Source organism: Osmia lignaria, unplaced genomic scaffold (genome assembly GCF_051020975.1).
Source record: "Osmia lignaria lignaria isolate PbOS001 unplaced genomic scaffold, iyOsmLign1 scaffold0013, whole genome shotgun sequence".
In the NCBI taxonomy this organism is placed as follows: Eukaryota; Metazoa; Arthropoda; class Insecta; order Hymenoptera; family Megachilidae; genus Osmia; species Osmia lignaria.
The window spans coordinates 6,087,754-6,103,635 of NW_027478167.1; positions in this window are offsets into that span (position 1 = coordinate 6,087,754).

Consider the following 15,882-nt stretch of genomic DNA (forward strand, 5'->3'; position numbering starts at 1 on the left):
AAGGGGGCCACGGTGTTTCTGTATCTCTATTATGTTGGTGCGGCTTCGGAACTTTTAAATATCTTGATATATCTCGAGAACTACGCATCTGATCAAAAAAGATCATAGAACATAAATAGTAGGAAACTTAATTCTCTACAAAAAAGGTCTCTCAACATTTTGCCATAGCTCTCTTCGTTTCCGAGATATTTGCAGATTTATCTCAAGGGAAGGGGCCTGACGGACATATTTCGAGATATTTCTTATTCTTGTTGTTCTTCTTCTGCACAGCTAAGCTGGAAGTGGCATTTGCAGCTCGCAATAGTGCAGAATTATCTCAAAGAAAGGGGCCACGGTGTTTCTGTATCTCTATTATGTTGGTGCGGCTTCGGAACTTTTAACTATCTTGATATATCTCGAGAACTACCCATCTGATCAAAAAATATCATAGAACATAAAAAGTAGGAAACTTAATTCTCTACAAAAACGGTCTCTTATCATTTTGCCATAGCTCGCTTCGTTTCCGAGATATTTGCAGATTTATCTCAAGGGAAGGGGCCTGACGGACATATTTCGAGATATTTCTTCTTCTTGTTGTTCTTCTTCTGCACAGCTAAGCTGGAAGTGGCATTTGCGGCTCGCACTAGTGCACAGTTATCTCAAAGAAAGGGGCCACGGTGTTTCTGTATCTCTATTATGTTGGTGCGGCTTCGGAACTTTTAAATATCTCGATATATCTCGAAAACTACGCATCTGATCAAAAAATATCATAGAACATAAAAAGTAGGAAACTTAATTCTCTACAAAAAAGGTCTCTTAACATTTTGCCATAGCTCGCTTCGTTTCCGAGATATTTGCAGGTTTATCTCAAGGGAAGGGGCCTAACGGACATATTTCGAGATATTTCTTCTTCTTGTTGTTCTTCTTCTGCACAGCTAAGCTGGAAGTGGCATTTGCGGCTCGCACTAGTGCAGAGTTATCTCAAAGAAAGGGGCCACGGTGTTTCTGTATCTCTATTATGTTGGTGCGGCTTCGGAACTTTTAAATATCTCGATATATCTCGAAAACTACGCTTCTGATCAAAAAATATCATAGAACATAAATTGTAGGAAACATAATTCTCTACAAAAAAGTTCTCTTAACATTTTGCCATAGCTCGCTTCGTTTCCGAGATATTTGCAGATATATCTCAAGAGAAGGGGCCTGACGGACATATTTCGAGATATTTCTTCTTCTTGTTGTTCTTCTTCTGCACAGCTAAGCTGGAAGTGGCATTTGCAGCTCGCAATAGTGCAGAGTTATCTCAAAGAAGGGGGCCACGGTGTTTCTGTATCTCTATTATGTTGGTGCGGCTTCGGAACTTTTAAATATCTTGATATATCTCGAGAACTACGCATCTGATCAAAAAATATCATAGAACATAAAAAGTAGGAAACTTAATTCTCTACAGAAAAGGTCTCTTAACATTTTGCCATAGCTCTCTTCGTTTCCGAGATATTTGCAGATTTATCTCAAGGGAAGGGGCCTGACGGACATATTTCGAGATATTTCTTATTCTTGTTGTTCTTCTTCTGCACAGCTAAGCTGGAAGTGGGATTTGCAGCTCGCAATAGTGCAGAGTTATCTCAAAGAAAGGGGCCACGGTGTTTCTGTATCTCTATTATGTTGGTGCGGCTTCGGAACTTTTAAATATCTTGATATATCTCGAGAACTACGCATCTGATCAAAAAATATCATAGAACAGAAAAAGTAGGAAACTTAATTCTCTACAAAAACGGTCTCTTAACATTTTGCCATAGCTCGCTTCGTTTCCGAGATATTTGCAGATTTATCTCAAGGGAAGGGGCCTGACGGACATATTTCGAGATATTTCTTCTTCTTGTTGTTCTTCTTCTGCACAGCTAACCTGGAAGTGGCATTTGCGGCTCGCACTAGTGCACAGTTATCTCAAAGAAAGGGGCCACGGTGTTTCTGTATCTCTATTATGTTGGTGCGGCTTCGGAACTTTTAAATATCTCGATATATCTCGAAAACTACGCATCTGATCAAAAAATATCATAGAACATAAAAAGTAGGAAACTTAATTCTCTACAAAAAAGGTCTCTTAAGATTTTGCCATAGCTCGCTTCGTTTCCGAGATATTTGCAGGTTTATCTCAAGGGAAGGGGCCTAACGGACATATTTCGAGATATTTCTTCTTCTTGTTGTTCTTCTTCTGCACAGCTAAGCTGGAAGTGGCATTTGCGGCTCGCACTGGTGCAGAGTTATCTCAAAGAAAGGGGCCACGGTGTTTCTGTATCTCTATTATGTTGGTGCGGCTTCGGAACTTTTAAATATCTCGATATATCTCGAAAACTACGCTTCTGATCAAAGAATATCATAGAACATAAATTGTAGGAAACATAATTCGCTACAAAAAAGTTCTCTTAACATTTTGCCATAGCTCGCTTCGTTTCCGAGATATTTGCAGATATATCTCAAGGGAAGGGGCCTGACGGACATATTTCGAGATATTTCTTCTTCTTGTTGTTCTTCTTCTGCACAGCTAAGCTGGAAGTGGCATTTGCAGCTCGCAATAGTGCAGAGTTATCTCAAAGAAGGGGGCCACGGTGTTTCTGTATCTCTATTATGTTGGTGCGGCTTCGGAACTTTTAAATATCTTGATATATCTCGAGAACTACGCATCTGATCAAAAAAGATCATAGAACATAAATAGTAGGAAACTTAATTCTCTACAAAAAAGGTCTCTCAACATTTTGCCATAGCTCTCTTCGTTTCCGAGATATTTGCAGATTTATCTCAAGGGAAGGGGCCTGACGGACATATTTCGAGATATTTCTTATTCTTGTTGTTCTTCTTCTGCACAGCTAAGCTGGAAGTGGCATTTGCAGCTCGCAATAGTGCAGAATTATCTCAAAGAAAGGGGCCACGGTGTTTCTGTATCTCTATTATGTTGGTGCGGCTTCGGAACTTTTAACTATCTTGATATATCTCGAGAACTACCCATCTGATCAAAAAATATCATAGAACATAAAAAGTAGGAAACTTAATTCTCTACAAAAACGGTCTCTTATCATTTTGCCATAGCTCGCTTCGTTTCCGAGATATTTGCAGATTTATCTCAAGGGAAGGGGCCTGACGGACATATTTCGAGATATTTCTTCTTCTTGTTGTTCTTCTTCTGCACAGCTAAGCTGGAAGTGGCATTTGCGGCTCGCACTAGTGCTGAGTTATCTCAAAGAAAGCGGCCACGGTGTTTCTGTATCTCTATTATATTGGTGCGGCTTCGGAACTTTTAAATATCTTGATATATCTCGAGAACTACGCATCTGATCAAAAAATATCATAGAACATAAATAGTAGGAAACTTAATTCTCTACAAAAAAGGTCTCTCAACATTTTGCCATAGCTCTCTTCGTTTCCGAGATATTTGCAGATTTATCTCAAGGGAAGGGGCCTGACGGACATATTTCGAGATATTTCTTATTCTTGTTGTTCTTCTTCTGCACAGCTAAGCTGGAAGTGGCATTTGCAGCTCGCAATAGTGCAGAATTATCTCAAAGAAAGGGGCCACGGTGTTTCTGTATCTCTATTATGTTGGTGCGGCTTCGGAACTTTTAAATATCTCGATATATCTCGAAAACTACGCTTCTGATCAAAAAATATCATAGAACATAAATTGTAGGAAACTTAATTCTCTACAAAAAAGGTCTCTTAACATTTTGCCATAGCTCTCTTCGTTTCCGAGATATTTGCAGATTTATCTCAAGGGAAGGGGCCTGACGGACATATTTCGAGATATTTCTTCTTCTTGTTGTTCTTCTTCTGCACAGCTAAGCTGGAAGTGGCATTTGCAGCTCGCAATAGTGCAGAGTTATCTCAAAGAAAGGGGCCACGGTGTTTCTGTATCTCTATTATGTTTGTGCGGCTTCGGAACTTTTAAATATCTTGATATATCTCGAGAACTACGCATCTGATCAAAAAATATCATAGAACATAAAAAGTAGGAAACTTAATTCTCTACAAAAAAGGTCTCTTAACATTTTGCCATAGCTCGCTTCGTTTCCGAGATATTTGCAGGTTTATCTCAAGGGAAGGGGCCTAACGGACATATTTCGAGATATTTCTTCTTCTTGTTGTTCTTCTTCTGCACAGCTAAGCTGGAAGTGGCATTTGCGGCTCGCACTAGTGCAGCGTTATCTCAAAGAAAGGGGCCACGGTGTTTCTGTATCTCTATTATGTTGGTGCGGCTTCGGAACTTTTAAATATCTCGATATATCTCGAAAACTACGCTTCTGATCAAACAATATTATAGAACATAAATTGTAGGAAACTTAATTCTCTACAAAAAAGGTGTCTTAACATTTTGCCATAGCTCTCTTCGTTTCCGAGATATTTGCAGATTTATCTCAAGGGAAGGGGCGTGACGGACATATTTCGAGATATTTCTTCTTCTTGTTGTTCTTCTTCTGCACAGCTAAGCTGGAAGTGGCATTTGCAGCTCCCAATAGTGCAGAGTTATCTCAAAGAAAGTGGCCACGGTGTTTCTGTATCTCTATTATGTTGGTGCGGCTTCGGAACTTTTAAATATCTTGATATATCTCGAGAACTACGCATCTGATCAAAAAATATCATAGAACATAAAAAGTAGGAAACTTAATTCTCTACAAAAAAGGTCTCTTAACATTTTGCCATAGCTCGCTTCGTTTCCGAGATATTTGCAGGTTTATCTCAAGGGAAGGGGCCTAACGGACATATTTCGAGATATTTCTTCTTCTTGTTGTTCTTCTTCTGCACAGCTAAGCTGGAAGTGGCATTTGCGGCTCGCACTAGTACACAGTTATCTCAAAGAAAGGGGCCACGGTGTTTCTGTATCTCTATTATGTTGGTGCGGCTTCGGAACTTTTAAATATCTCGATATATCTCGAAAACTACGCTTCTGATCAAAAAATATCATACAACATAAATTGTAGGAAACATAATTCTCTACAAAAAACGTCTCTTAACATTTTCCCATAGCTCGCTTCGTTTCCGAGATATTTGCAGATATATCCCAAGGGAAGGGGCCTGACGGACATATTTCGAGATATTTCTTCTTCTTGTTGTTCTTCTTCTGCACAGCTAAGCTGGAAGTGGCATTTGTAGGTCGCAATAGTGCAGAGTTATCTCAAAGAAAGGGGCCACGGTGTTTCTGTATCTCTATTATGTTGGTGCGCCTTCGGAACTTTTAAATATCTCGATATATCTCGAAAACTACGCTTCTGATCAAAAAATATCATAGAACGTAAATTGTAGGAAACATTATTCTCTACAAAAAAGGTCTCTTAACATTTTGCCATAGCTCGCTTCGTTTCCGAGATATTTGCAGATTTATCTCAAGGGAAGGGGCCTGACGGACATATTTCGAGATATTTCTTCTTCTTGTTGTTCTTCTTCTGCACAGCTAAGCTGGAAGTGGCATTTGCAGCTCCCAATAGTGCAGAGTTATCTCAAAGAAAGGGGCCACGGTGTTTCTGTATCTCTATTATGTTGGTGCGGCTTCGGAACTTTTAAATATCTTGATATATCTCGAGAACTACGCATCTGATCAAAAAATATCATAGAACATAAAAAGTAGGAAACTTAATTCTCTACAAAAAAGGTCTCTTAACATTTTGCCATAGCTCGCTTCCTTTCCGAGATATTTGCAGGTTTATCTCAAGGGAAGGGGCCTAACGGACATATTTCGAGATATTTCTTCTTCTTGTTGTTCTTCTTCTGCACAGCTAAGCTGGAAGTGGCATTTGCGGCTCGCACTAGTACACAGTTATCTCAAAGAAAGGGGCCACGGTGTTTCTGTATCTCTATTATGTTGGTGCGGCTTCGGAACTTTTAAATATCTCGATATATCTCGAAAACTACGCTCCTGATCAAAAAATATCATAGAACATAAATTGTAGGAAACATAATTCTCTACAAAAAACGTCTCTTAACATTTTGCCATAGCTCGCTTCGTTTCCGAGATATTTGCAGATATATCCCAAGGGAAGGGGCCTGACGGACATATTTCGAGATATTTCTTCTTCTTGTTGTTCTTCTTCTGCACAGCTAAGCTGGAAGTGGCATTTGTAGGTCGCAATAGTGCAGAGTTATCTCAAAGAAAGGGGCCACGGTGTTTCTGTATCTCTATTATGTTGGTGCGCCTTCGGAACTTTTAAATATCTCGATATATCTCGAAAACTACGCTTCTGATCAAAAAATATCATAGAACGTAAATTGTAGGAAACATTATTCTCTACAAAAAAGGTCTCTTAACATTTTGCCATAGCTCGCTTCGTTTCCGAGATATTTGCAGATTTATCTCAAGGGAAGGGGCCTGACGGACATATTTCGAGATATTTCTTCTTCTTGTTGTTCTTCTTCTGCACAGCTAAGCTGGAAGTGGCATTTGCAGCTCGCAATAGTGCAGAGTTATCTCAAAGAAAGGGGCCACGGTGTTTCTGTATCTCTATTATGTTTGTGCGGCTTCGGAACTTTTAAATATCTTGATATATCTCGAGAACTACGCATCTGATCAAAAAATATCATAGAACATAAAAAGTAGGAAACTTAATTCTCTACAAAAAAGGTCTCTTAACATTTTGCCATAGCTCGCTTCGTTTCCGAGATATTTGCAGGTTTATCTCAAGGGAAGGGGCCTAACGGACATATTTCGAGATATTTCTTCTTCTTGTTGTTCTTCTTCTGCACAGCTAAGCTGGAAGTGGCATTTGCGGCTCGCACTAGTGCAGCGTTATCTCAAAGAAAGGGGCCACGGTGTTTCTGTATCTCTATTATGTTGGTGCGGCTTCGGAACTTTTAAATATCTCGATATATCTCGAAAACTACGCTTCTGATCAAACAATATTATAGAACATAAATTGTAGGAAACTTAATTCTCTACAAAAAAGGTGTCTTAACATTTTGCCATAGCTCTCTTCGTTTCCGAGATATTTGCAGATTTATCTCAAGGGAAGGGGCGTGACGGACATATTTCGAGATATTTCTTCTTCTTGTTGTTCTTCTTCTGCACAGCTAAGCTGGAAGTGGCATTTGCAGCTCCCAATAGTGCAGAGTTATCTCAAAGAAAGTGGCCACGGTGTTTCTGTATCTCTATTATGTTGGTGCGGCTTCGGAACTTTTAAATATCTTGATATATCTCGAGAACTACGCATCTGATCAAAAAATATCATAGAACATAAAAAGTAGGAAACTTAATTCTCTACAAAAAAGGTCTCTTAACATTTTGCCATAGCTCGCTTCGTTTCCGAGATATTTGCAGGTTTATCTCAAGGGAAGGGGCCTAACGGACATATTTCGAGATATTTCTTCTTCTTGTTGTTCTTCTTCTGCACAGCTAAGCTGGAAGTGGCATTTGCGGCTCGCACTAGTACACAGTTATCTCAAAGAAAGGGGCCACGGTGTTTCTGTATCTCTATTATGTTGGTGCGGCTTCGGAACTTTTAAATATCTCGATATATCTCGAAAACTACGCTTCTGATCAAAAAATATCATACAACATAAATTGTAGGAAACATAATTCTCTACAAAAAACGTCTCTTAACATTTTCCCATAGCTCGCTTCGTTTCCGAGATATTTGCAGATATATCCCAAGGGAAGGGGCCTGACGGACATATTTCGAGATATTTCTTCTTCTTGTTGTTCTTCTTCTGCACAGCTAAGCTGGAAGTGGCATTTGTAGGTCGCAATAGTGCAGAGTTATCTCAAAGAAAGGGGCCACGGTGTTTCTGTATCTCTATTATGTTGGTGCGCCTTCGGAACTTTTAAATATCTCGATATATCTCGAAAACTACGCTTCTGATCAAAAAATATCATAGAACGTAAATTGTAGGAAACATTATTCTCTACAAAAAAGGTCTCTTAACATTTTGCCATAGCTCGCTTCGTTTCCGAGATATTTGCAGATTTATCTCAAGGGAAGGGGCCTGACGGACATATTTCGAGATATTTCTTCTTCTTGTTGTTCTTCTTCTGCACAGCTAAGCTGGAAGTGGCATTTGCAGCTCCCAATAGTGCAGAGTTATCTCAAAGAAAGGGGCCACGGTGTTTCTGTATCTCTATTATGTTGGTGCGGCTTCGGAACTTTTAAATATCTTGATATATCTCGAGAACTACGCATCTGATCAAAAAATATCATAGAACATAAAAAGTAGGAAACTTAATTCTCTACAAAAAAGGTCTCTTAACATTTTGCCATAGCTCGCTTCCTTTCCGAGATATTTGCAGGTTTATCTCAAGGGAAGGGGCCTAACGGACATATTTCGAGATATTTCTTCTTCTTGTTGTTCTTCTTCTGCACAGCTAAGCTGGAAGTGGCATTTGCGGCTCGCACTAGTACACAGTTATCTCAAAGAAAGGGGCCACGGTGTTTCTGTATCTCTATTATGTTGGTGCGGCTTCGGAACTTTTAAATATCTCGATATATCTCGAAAACTACGCTCCTGATCAAAAAATATCATAGAACATAAATTGTAGGAAACATAATTCTCTACAAAAAAGGTCTCTTAACATTTTGCCATAGCTCTCTTCGTTTCCGAGATATTTGCAGATTTATCTCAAGGGAAGGGGCCTGACGGACATATTTCGAGATATTTCTTCTTCTTGTTGTTCTTCTTCTGCACAGCTAAACTGGAAGTGGCATTTCCAGCTCGCAATAGTGCAGAGTTATCTCAAAGAGAGGGGCCACGGTGTTTCTGTATCTCTATTATGTTGGTGCGGCTTCGGAACTTTTAAATATCTTGATATATCTCGAGAACTACGCATCTGATCAAAAAATATCATAGAAGATAAAAAGTAGGAAACTTAATTCTCTACAAAAAAGGTCTCTTAACATTTTGCCATAGCTCGCTTCGTTTCCGAGATATTTGCAGATTTATCTCAAGGGAAGGGGCCTGACGGACATATTTCGAGATATTTCTTCTTCTTGTTGTTCTTCTTCTGCACAGCTAAGCTGGAAGTGGCATTTACAGCTCGCAATAGTGCAGAGTTATCTCAAAGAAAGGGGCCACGGTGTTTCTGTATCTCTATTATGTTGGTTGCGGCTTCGGAACTTTTAAATATCTTGATATATCTCGAGAACTACGCATCTGATCAAAAAATATCATAGAACATAAAAAGTAGGAAACTTAATTCTCTACAAAAAAGGTCTCTTAACATTTTGCCATAGCTCGCTTCGTTTCCGAGATATTTGCACATTTATCTCAAGGGAAGGGGCCTAACGGACATATTTCGAGATATTTCTTCTTCTTGTTGTTCTTCTTCTGCACAGCTAAACTGGAAGTGGCATTTCCAGCTCGCAATAGTGCAGAGTTATCTCAAAGAGAGGGGCCACGGTGTTTCTGTATCCCTATTATGTTGGTGCGGCTTCGGAACTTTTAAATATCTTGATATATCTCGAGAACTACGCATCTGATCAAAAAATATCATAGAAGATAAAAAGTAGGAAACTTAATTCTCTACAAAAAAGGTCTCTTAACATTTTGCCATAGCTCGCTTCGTTTCCGAGATATTTGCACATTTATCTCAAGGGAAGGGGCCTGACGGACATATTTCGAGATATTTCTTCTTCTTGTTGTTCTTCTTCTGCACAGCTAAGCTGGAAGTGGCATTTACAGCTCGCAATAGTGCAGAGTTATCTCAAAGAAAGGGGCCACGGTGTTTCTGTATCTCTATTATGTTGGTGCGGCTTCGGAACTTTTAAATATCTCGATATATCTCGAAAACTACGCTTCTGATAAAAAATATCATACAACATAAATTGTAGGAAACATAATTCTCTACAAAAAACGTCTCTTAACATTTTGCCATAGCTCGCTTCGTTTCCGAGATATTTGCAGATTCAGCTCAAAGGAACTGGCCTGACGGACATATTTCGAGATATTTCTTCTTCTTGTTGTTCTTCTTCTGCACAGCTAAGCTGGAAGTGGCATTTGCAGCTCGCAATAGTGCAGAGTTATCTCAAAGAAAGGGGCCACGGTGTTTCTGTATCTCTATTATGTTGGTGCGGCTTCGGAACTTTTAAATATCTTGATATATCTCGAGAACTGCGCATCTGATCAAAAAATATCATAGAACATAAAAAGTAGGAAACTTAATTCTCTACAAAAAAGGTCTCTTAACATTTTGCCATAGCTCGCTTCGTTTCCGAGATATTTGCATATTTATCTCAAGGGAAGGGGCCTGACGGACATATTTCGAGATATTTCTTCTTCTTGTTGTTCTTCTTCTGCACAGCTAAACTGGAAGTGGCATTTCCAGCTCGCAATAGTGCAGAGTTATCTCAAAGAGAGGGGCCACGGTGTTTCTGTATCTCTGTTATGTTGGTGCGGCTTCGGAACTTTTAAATATCTTGATATATCTCGAGAACTACGCATCTGATCAAAAAATATCATAGAAGATAAAAAGTAGGAAACTTAATTCTCTACAAAAAAGGTCTCTTAACATTTTGCCATAGCTCGCTTCGTTTCCGAGATATTTGCACATTTATCTCAAGGGAAGGGGCCTGACGGACATATTTCGAGATATTTCTTCTTCTTGTTGTTCTTCTTCTGCACAGCTAAGCTGGAAGTGGCATTTACAGCTCGCAATAGTGCAGAGTTATCTCAAAGAAAGGGGCCACGGTGTTTCTGTATCTCTATTATGTTGGTGCGGCTTCGGAACTTTTAAATATCTTGATATATCTCGAGAACTACGCATCTGATCAAAAGATATCATAGAACATAAAAAGTAGGAAACTTAATTCTCTACAAAAAAGGTCTCTTAACATTTTGCCATAGCTCGCTTCGTTTCCGAGATATTTGCAGATATATCTCAAGGGAAGGGGCCTGACGGACATATTTCGAGATATTTCTTCTTCTTGTTGTTCTTCTTCTGCACAGCTAAGCTGGAAGTGGCATTAGCGGCTCGCACTATTGCAGAGTTATCTCAAAGAAAGGGGCCACGGTGTTTCTGTATCTCTATTATGTTGGTGCGGCTTCGGAACTTTTAAATATCTCGATATATCTCGAAAACTACGCTTCTGATCAAAAAATATCATAGAACATAAATTGTAGGAAACATAATTCTCTACAAAAAAGGTCTCTTAACATTTTGCCATAGCTCGCTTCGTTTCCGAGATATTTGCAGATTTATCTCAAGGGAAGGGGCCTGACGGACATATTTCGAGATATTTCTTCTTCTTGTTGTTCTTCTTCTGCACAGCTAAGCTGGAAGTGGCATTTGCGGCTCGCACTAGTGCAGAGTTATCTCAAAGAAAGGGGCCACGGTGTTTCTGTATCTCTATTATGTTGGTGCGGCTTCGGAACTTTTAAATATCTCGATATATCTCGAAAACTACGCTTCTGATAAAAAATATCATACAACATAAATTGTAGGAAACATAATTCTCTACAAAAAACGTCTCTTAACATTTTGCCATAGCTCGCTTCGTTTCCGAGATATTTGCAGATTCAGCTCAAAGGAACTGGCCTGACGGACATATTTCGAGATATTTCTTCTTCTTGTTGTTCTTCTTCTGCACAGCTAAGCTGGAAGTGGCATTTGCAGCTCGCAATAGTGCAGAGTTATCTCAAAGAAAGGGGCCACGGTGTTTCTGTATCTCTATTATGTTGGTGCGGCTTCGGAACTTTTAAATATCTTGATATATCTCGAGAACTGCGCATCTGATCAAAAAATATCATAGAACATAAAAAGTAGGAAACTTAATTCTCTACAAAAAAGGTCTCTTAACATTTTGCCATAGCTCGCTTCGTTTCCGAGATATTTGCAGATTTATCTCAAGGGAAGGGGCCTGACGGACATATTTCGAGACATTTCTTCTTCTTGTTGTTCTTCTTCTGCACAGCTAAGCTGGAAGTGGCATTTGCGGCTCGCACTAGTGCAGAGTTATCTCAAAGAAAGGGGCCACGGTGTTTCTGTATCTCTATTATGTTGCTGCGGCTTCGGAACTTTTAAATATCTCGATATATCTCGAAAACTACGCTTCTGATCAAAAAATATCATAGAACATAAATTGTAGGAAACATAATTCTCTACAAAAAAGGTCTCTCAACATTTTGCCATAGCTCACTTCGTTTCCGAGATATTTGCAGATATATCTCAAGGGAAGGGGCCTGACGGACATATTTCGAGATATTTCTTCTTCTTGTTGTTCTTCTTCTGCACAGCTAAGCTGGAAGTGGCATTTCCAGCTCGCAATAGTGCAGAGTTATCTCAAAGAGAGGGGCCACGGTGTTTCTGTATCTCTATTATGTTGGTGCGGCTTCGGAACTTTTAAATATCTTGATATATCTCGAGAACTACGCATCTGATCAAAAAATATCATAGAAGGTAAAAAGTAGGAAACTTAATTCTCTACAAAAAAGGTCTCTTAACATTTTGCCATAGCTCGCTTCGTTTCCGAGATATTTGCAGATATATCTCAAGGGAAGGGGCCTGACGGACATATTTCGAGATATTTCTTCTTCTTGTTGTTCTTCTTCTGCACAGCTAAGCTGGAAGTGGCATTTACAGCTCGCAATAGTGCAGAGTTATCTCAAAGAAAGGGGCCACGGTGTTTCTGTATCTCTATTATGTTGGTGCGGCTTCGGAACTTTTAAATATCTTGATATATCTCGAGAACTACGCATCTGATCAAAAAATATCATAGAACATAAAAAGTAGGAAACTTAATTCTCTACCAAAAAGGTCTCTTAACATTTTGCCATAGCTCTCTTCGTTTCCGAGATATTTCCAGATTTATCTCAAGGGAAGGGGCCTGACGGACATATTTCGAGATATTTCTTCTTCTTGTTGTTCTTCTTCTGCACAGCTACGCTGGAAGTGGCATTTGCAGCTCGCAATAGTGCAGAGTTATCTCAATGAAAGGGGCCACGGTGTTTCTGTATCTCTATTATGTTGGTGCGGCTTCGGAACTTTTAAATATCTTGATATATCTCGAGAACTACGCATCTGATCAAAAAATATCATAGAACATAAAAAGTAGGAAACTTAATTCTCTACAAAAAAGGTCTCTTAACATTTTGCCATAGCTCGCTTCGTTTCCGAGATATTTGCACATATATCTCAAGGGAAGGGGCCTAACGGACATATTTCGAGATATTTCTTCTTCTTGTTGTTCTTCTTCTGCACAGCTAAACTGGACGTGGCATTTCCAGCTCGCAATAGTGCAGAGTTATCTCAAAGAGAGGGGCCACGGTGTTTCTGTATCTCTATTATGTTGGTGCGGCATCGGAACTTTTAAATATCTTGATATATCTCGAGAACTACGCATCTGCTCAAAAAATATCATAGAACATAAAAAGTAGGAAACTTAATTCTCTACAAAAAAGGTCTCTTAACATTTTGCCATAGCTCGCTTCGTTTCCGAGATATTTGCACATTTATCTCAAGGGAAGGGGCCTAACGGACATATTTCGAGATATTTCTTCTTCTTGTTGTTCTTCTTCTGCACAGCCAACCTGGAAGTGGCATTTCCAGCTCGCAATAGTGCAGAGTTATCTCAAAGAGAGGGGCCACGGTGTTTCTGTATCTCTATTATGTTGGTGCGGCTTCGGAACTTTTAAATATCTTGATATATCTCGAGAACTACGCATCTGATCAAAAAATATCATAGAAGATAAAAAGTAGGAAACTTAATTCTCTACAAAAAAGGTCTCTTAACATTTTGCCATAGCTCGCTTCGTTTCCGAGATATTTGCAGATTTATCTCAAGGGAAGGGGCCTGACGGACATATTTCGAGATATTTCTTCTTCTTGTTGTTCTTCTTCTGCACAGCTACGCTGGAAGTGGCATTTGCAGCTCGCAATAGTGCAGAGTTATCTCAATGAAAGGGGCCACGGTGTTTCTGTATCTCTATTATGTTGGTGCGGCTTCGGAACTTTTAAATATCTTGATATATCTCGAGAACTACGCATCTGATCAAAAAATATCATAGAACATAAAAAGTAGGAAACTTAATTCTCTACAAAAAAGGTCTCTTAACATTTTGCCATAGCTCGCTTCGTTTCCGAGATATTTGCAGATTTATCTCAAGGGAAGGGGCCTGACGGACATATTTCGAGATATTTCTTCTTCTTGTTGTTCTTCTTCTGCACAGCTAAGCTGGAAGTGGCATTTCCGGCTCGCACTAGTGCAGAGTTATCTCAAAGAAAGGGGCCACGGTGTTTCTGTATCTCTATTATGTTGGTGCGGCTTCGGAACTTTTAAATATCTCGATATATCTCGAAAACTACGCTTCTGATAAAAAATATCATACAACATAAATTGTAGGAAACATAATTCTCTACAAAAAACGACTCTTAACATTTTGCCATAGCTCGCTTCGTTTCCGAGATATTTGCAGATTCAGCTCAAAGGAACTGGCCTGACGGACATATTTCGAGATATTTCTTCTTCTTGTTGTTCTTCTTCTGCACAGCTAAGCTGGATGTGGCATTTGCAGCTCGCAATAGTGCAGAGTTATCTCAAAGAAAGGGGCCACGGTGTTTCTGTATCTCTATTATGTTGGTGCGGCTTCGGAACTTTTAAATATCTTGATATATCTCGAGAACTGCGCATCTGATCAAAAAATATCATAGAACATAAAAAGTAGGAAACTTAATTCTCTACAAAAAAGGTCTCTTAACATTTTGCCATAGCTCGCTTCGTTTCCGAGATATTCGCAGATTTATCTCAAGGGAAGGGGCCTGACGGACATATTTCGAGACATTTCTTCTTCTTGTTGTTCTTCTTCTGCACAGCTAAGCTGGAAGTGGCATTTGCGGCTCGCACTAGTGCAGAGTTATCTCAAAGAAAGGGGCCACGGTGTTTCTGTATCTCTATTATGTTGCTGCGGCTTCGGAACTTTTAAATATCTCGATATATCTCGAAAACTACGCTTCTGATCAAAAAATATCATAGAACATAAATTGTAGGAAACATAATTCGCTACAAAAAAGGTCTCTCAACATTTTGCCATAGTTCACTTCGTTTCCGAGATATTTGCAGATATATCTCAAGGGAAGGGGCCTGACGGACATATTTCGAGATATTTCTTCTTCTTGTTGTTCTTCTTCTGCACAGCTAAGCTGGAAGTGGCATTTCCAGCTCCCAATAGTGCAGAGTTATCTCAAAGAGAGGGGCCACGGTGTTTCTGTATCTCTATTATGTTGGTGCGGCTTCGGAACTTTTAAATATCTTGATATATCTCGAGAACTACGCATCTGATCAAAAAATATCATAGAAGGTAAAAAGTAGGAAACTTAATTCTCTACAAAAAAGGTCTCTTAACATTTTGCCATAGCTCGCTTCGTTTCCGAGATATTTGCAGATTTATCTCAAGGGAAGGGGCCTGACGGACATATTTCGAGATATTTCTTCTTCTTGTTGTTCTTCTTCTGCACAGCTACGCTGGAAGTGGCATTTGCAGCTCGCAATAGTGCAGAGTTATCTCAATGAAAGGGGCCACGGTGTTTCTGTATCTCTATTATGTTGGTGCGGCTTCGGAACTTTTAAATATCTTGATATATCTCGAGAACTACGCATCTGATCAAAAAATATCATAGAACATAAAAAGTAGGAAACTTAATTCTCTACAAAAAAGGTCTCTTAACATTTTGCCATAGCTCGCTTCGTTTCCGAGATATTTGCACATATATCTCAAGGGAAGGGGCCTAACGGACATATTTCGAGATATTTCTTCTTCTTGTTGTTCTTCTTCTGCACAGCTAAACTGGACGTGGCATTTCCAGCTCGCAATAGTGCAGAGTTATCTCAAAGAGAGGGGCCACGGTGTTTCTGTATCTCTATTATGTTGGTGCGGCATCGGAACTTTTAAATATCTTGATATATCTCGAGAACTACGCATCTGCTCAAAAAATATCAT